Source organism: Hipposideros armiger, unplaced genomic scaffold, assembly GCF_001890085.2.
Source record: "Hipposideros armiger isolate ML-2016 unplaced genomic scaffold, ASM189008v1 scaffold_793, whole genome shotgun sequence".
NCBI classification, from domain to species: domain Eukaryota; kingdom Metazoa; phylum Chordata; class Mammalia; order Chiroptera; family Hipposideridae; genus Hipposideros; species Hipposideros armiger.
The window spans coordinates 420128-426284 of NW_017732143.1; positions in this window are offsets into that span (position 1 = coordinate 420128).

The window sequence follows — 6157 nt, forward strand, 5'->3', positions numbered from 1 at the left end:
AGGAGAGAGTCCCAGCAGTGGGAAGTGGGTTGAGGAAGAGATTGCAAATGCTCCTTTGTCTCCCTTTCTCATTGTTCTGAGAGGGTCACTGCCTGTTCCCATGGTCAGTATGAGATGCAAAACAACATCATGCTGTATATCGACTACTGGAGCTCACGGGGTGACATCATGGCAGCTCTAAGTCCTGCTGGGCCAAGAAGTTGATGAAGAAGAGCTGAGCTGGACTGGGTATGCTTCCCTCCAAACGCTCTCTTCCAGCCGTCAGGGCTGGTGGAGAACATTCTAAAAGTCACTTTATCCTTCCATGCTGCTCCTTTCGACCTTAAAAATCAACTCTGAAAGAAGTTGCTGGTGGAGAGAGAGCACGCTAAGATATGTGATGGTTCTGGAAAGCCTGTGCTCCTTGCAAAGGCTCACCTTTTTATTTTCTAACTCACTAAGTGGACACAAGCGGAACCTAGGCTTTGGGCTTCTTTGGCTACACAACGCCAGATGAAGTAACTCCGAACTCCAAGGGAAAATAAGCTCACGTGAATAAACTAATTACCTATGGACAGTACAATCACTATAAAAGGAAGACGAAATATACCAGGTGAAGCAGAACTATGGGAACAGACAGACCAAGAATATAAAATAAATAGAGTACATCATCTCAAAAAGTTAAGGGAAGATACTGAATATACAGAGCAGAAATGTCTGTGCTTTTCTTAATTTACTTGAAAGCACACATAAGTATGTATACTTTATATTCATCTATGAGCACGATTATTCATAAACTAGTTTTTTGTTTTTTATGTGAGAGATGACACACTTTATAATATCTTTTTTTTGTTAGACTCCCCTATCTCTAAAAATATATCTGTATACAATTGCACACCCATATCCACGCCCCCCACCCCCATACAAACTCACTCATACACGCGTAGATGGTGGGACTAAGAAGAGAGGTTTAGTCACTGTTTTAATTTTTTTTTTTCAGAAATCTCTGCATATTTCTTTCCCCAGTCTACACTATTTATTAGATAGCCCACCAAGACCATTAATACTGCCCTAATTTAACCATTAAACTATCTGGAATTTATTTTAAGATATGATACAAAATGAACATCCAATTCTATTTTCTTCATGGTGAATTTTTAAACTGTGTACATATCTTATATTAAATATTTTACAGTAAATTGAAATAATAAATGTGTCATGTATTGTTATGGATATAACGATGATCTATTTTGTTTCTCTGTTTCATTCCACTATCTGGTATCTGTAACGGAAGTTTTACCTTACTGTTCATATGTTTCATATGGTTCCATTAGAATTTTTGTGTGCATGATTAAATGTTCAGGTATTTTTCCAAATCTAACAAATGGAATTGTTAAATTTATAAATGTATTTTGGTACAATTAATATTTTTCTTATTTTGCATTTTTAGTCAAGAGTAATGAAGAGTATTATGTCTCCCTACTGGCTAAGATCATATTTTCAAGTATTCAAAAATATTATAGCTTTCTTCTTATAAGGATTATGCCTTTTAAAAGGCTATTTCTATGTAATATACATGAAAACTTTTGTCTTGATCTTCAGTGGAACTTTTGCTCTCATTTATATTTTTAGATGTAATAGAGACTAGATAATGGGTCCATACCCTCATATAATCCTATTATTAATTATAGTATCTTTAAATAGTATTTCTGATTTTTAAGGTATAAAATCATATATGAGCAGAGAAAGATAGCTTTATATCTTCTGTTCTAATATTTGCCCTAGTTATTATGTTTCTTTATTTATATCATTTGCTGGAACTTCCAAAAATACAAGTAACAGTGATGATAAAGAATGTCATTGCTTTAATTAAATTATTTTAGTGCTTCTCCATTTAAAATAATATTTGCTATTCGATTTTGTTAGTCTATTACATTTAAATAGTTTAGCATCTGTTCTTATTTTTAAGAGCTCTTATTAGAATTGACATTTAAATTTTATTAATAGTTTTTTTAATTCTCAACTAATATAATTATATGTTATGCTGGCTTTATATAATGAATTGAAAACTTATCCATCTTCTTATACATCTTCAATAATTTAGAGAACTGAAATATGTTTCAAAAAGGGTAGATCAAATTCAACTGTGAAACTGTTTATTACAGTTTTTAACTTTAATCACCTTACCCATATTTTCTATGGCAACTAAAATATGTGTTTTCGTTACCTCTAAAGAAAATTTTAGTAATTTATATTTAGATTAAAAATTATTCATTTCTTTGAATTTTCCTTTATTTTTGGTTAAAATTGCCTGTAGATTTCTCTTATTGGATTTCCTTTTATGTTCACTTACCTCTGATTCTTGTTTTTTATTTTCATCTATTTTTCCTTATTTTTTTCTATCATTAGTCTCTGAGTGCTTTACCTATTTTAGTAATTGATTTTAAAAACATGCTTTTGCATTTATGTTTTCTTTCTGCTACTTTTTATTTTTTTATTTCAGCCTGTAGGACCTTCAGCAAAATATTTAGCAACCGAGCCCCTGTCTTTTCATATTTAAATGGAAATAATGTTGAAACAAACAAATGAAGAACCTGAAAAATACCTTTCTTATTTAAAATGCAACATAAGAACTCAATATTCGGTATCTCTTTGTTCCTGCTCCTCTCATACATATAAGGGGTGTGATACAAATTTGCGAATATATTCTGTCACCAAAATTAGCCACATGTGTAAATTGAGTGAGAAGGAAGAATCACAGCAGATTCACACACCATTTAGACAGCCTGATAACTTTAGCTCTTCCATCAGCAATCCACTGTTGTTAAATGGAAAGCCTGTTGGTGTGGTGGTAAGATATGAAGAACAGAAGTACTTTATATTTTTATGTTTACATTTCAGTCTTTCAGTGGAGCTGTGTCCCTGGACTGTGACTTCACTAGTGTCCTTATCCCCTCAAGTGAGACAAGAAAGGTAGAGGTTGCCTAGAGAGGGACAAATGCCCTTGCCCCAACATGGGATAAGGGTCTGGCTATGTCTTTCCCACTGGCGAGTGGGACTTTGTTCTGACAAGTGTGCTGGGCCAATTTCACAATGATTACTTTTCCCTTCCACTTCTGAGTCAGGACAGGATTTTTTTTTTTTTTTCTTATTGTCCTTCTGAGAACTTGGTAGAAGAGTTTCTGGAGGTGAAAATCACACAACCATGGGCCTCACTGTGACCCCGAGACCTGCTCACTCTTCTATTAGTCCACATTACTACAGCAGTTCTTCAAAATGATCATTGAAGTGTTCCTACCAATCTCTTTTAAAGAAAATGGTGGTGTTACAATACCCTGTTAGAGTTTACAGTCCATAGTCACAAAGGGAAATTTCTAGAGTGTTTAACATGTCTCAGAACTGTGAATATAAATATCGATCAAGATGGTCTTAACATTCCCTTTAGCTTGACTTCACTGTAGACAGGTTTCTTCCTGACTGTAGGCCTCTGACCTGCCTTTTCTTAGAGCATTTACTTCAAAAAACTTACAATTATAAATTATTTCTCTGTTCCTTTGAGATGTAAATCTTCTTCCAGTCTCTTTCTAGTTTTATAACCCAGAAACATTTTTCTTCATAAAGGACCCTGGAGCTATCCCTTTGAAATGGAATCATCAAGGACGATAACACTGATATTTCTCAGTCTCTATGGGAGGGTAGGAGCCTGACTCCTATTAGCGTCAATGCCAATTAAAAAATGGCCTTGACTAATAAAAAAATTAAAAATCACGTTGACTAAACTCCTTCCTAATATCTCCCAGTACTTTTCCACTAGCTCACCTCAGTGCTTCAAAAATCTTCCAATTCTCCTTGCATGAAGTTGAGTTCAACCTTTCTTCTCTATTACACTAGCCTTGACCCCCATTACAATAGTCTTGAATAAAGTTGTCCTGCCTATTTAACTTTATCTGGTGTGATTTTTCTTTGTCAGTTTAAACTAGGTATATGTAGAACCACCTCTGAAAGAGCAACATTTAATAGGAAAAAAAGGTGAAAAACTTATACTTATAAAACAATGAAATACCCCACATATCAGTGAAGTCATACGGTTCTCAACTTTTTCTGTCTGACTTATTTCGTTTAGTATAATAATCTCAAGTTCCATCCATGTTGTTGCAAATGGCAGTATTTCATCTTTTCTTATAGCAGAATAGTATTCCATTGTGTATATATACCACATCTTCTTTATTGAATCATCTATTGAAGGACACTTCGATTGTTTCCATGTCTTGGCCACCTTAAATAAAGCTGCAGTGTTATTTGTGGTCAAGACATTAGAAGTTCAGACTTGTTTGAGATCAATATACTAGATTAAAACTGCTGTTAAAAGGAACACAGGGACATATTATATAGATTATGTGAAAAATATATTTGAGGGGGAAACATTACAAACAAGGGGAATAATAAAAAATTCTCAAGGAATATAATTTAAGCTCAAATTAGAGAAATGTTAGTCAAAATGTAAGTTTGTGGATAGATTCAAATAATATATAAGCGGTAGACTCAGTGTACAGCATTAATTTAATGAATTTAATTAATTTGGTTAGTGAGAAGATAGAGACAGGGACAAGAATATTTCAGTTTCCTTTACAGGTTTTTTTATTATATGACTGGTAAATGTTCATATGTTCTCTCGCCATTCCAATGGCCTTAAATATCATCTATATGATTTAAAAAAGCATGAAGGCTAAAATAAATTTGGGGAAAAAAACAAACAAACAATTGCTCTCCAGTGTGAACAATTTCTAGATTAATGTGTGCCTAAAAATTATGACAGTGGAGTCTAGATTAAATGAACATATTAATCCATAAGCTGTTTTAAAAATAAAAATCGATAGCATTTGGTGTTACAGAAAAGACTAGAACAATTAGATATGTTCAATATCTATAATTCAACAGGCAAATTCTAAATTCATACTGTCTTCATCAAAATTAGAGTAGCTATTATTATATAGTGATATTAAAGGCTTGGTAATTGAAGGTCAATAAGTTATATACTTGAATTGGAACTTGAATCTGCAGTAGTCCACATACTGTGTGTGAAACTGGGTAAGCCACTTAATCTCTTTCATGCCAAAGGCTTTTTCCTCTACTCTATATTATATCATTTCCTTTTTCTATATCTCCAGAGCCTCTTTTTCTGTTAATATGAGCTCTGAGCATAAAAAAAGAAGACGCACACTTAGAAAATTTGACCTGGCAGCTTAAGTAATTTGCCCAAGGTTATTTAGTGAATCAGCGGTAGATATAAGGGTAAGAAGCTATAATTCCTACTCCAATTTCCTGCCTGAACTATTAGACAGCTCCATCTGTTTTGATTCCATCATTAATATGAAGTCATATTTCTGTCTTTTAATAGAAATGAACTGATCTAGTGGAGTGTGAAAAAGAACCTTCATAGCTTTAAATGTATTATTATTCCTCAAAAGAACAACTTAAAAGGTGATCCTGTTATATATTTAAATAATCTTTAAAAGTCATTACAATACCTGTGTTTAATTATAATAAAAGACAAAAACAAAGCTCTCATTAACATGAGTATCAAATGAACCTTTTTATGCTAAACAGTAAGTTAAGCATTTGATATGTTGATAATATGTCATAGCAGCATTTTGAAATGATGAAGCATTCATTAATGCCTGCTTAACATAAAAGTAACACTACATTAATTTCATTCTATTAATGTTAGCACAATGCACAATGATACATTGATAATGACTGACCACTTTTCTTAAATGTTAACCAGTATATTATTATATAGTAAATGAATTGAATAGGCCCTGTAATGCCACTGTTCATTTTTAATTCAGTTAATTAAATGTATGTCTTACAAACTATTAATAACTTGATAATTCACCTCTCTTGGATGTTATCAAATACTTAAAATATAATTCAAGAGAAATTAAATTTACACATTCAAATTTTTTTATTAGTTTCCAGTGTACAAAACAACATGATTAGATATTTACACCCTCACAAAGTGATAACCCCACCAAGTCTACTATCCATTTGACATTGTACATAGCTATTCCAATATCATTGACTATATCCCCTATGCTGTACTTTACAACCTGTGACTATATATATATATATATATATATAGAGAGAGAGAGAGAGAGAGAGAGAGAGAGAGAGAGAG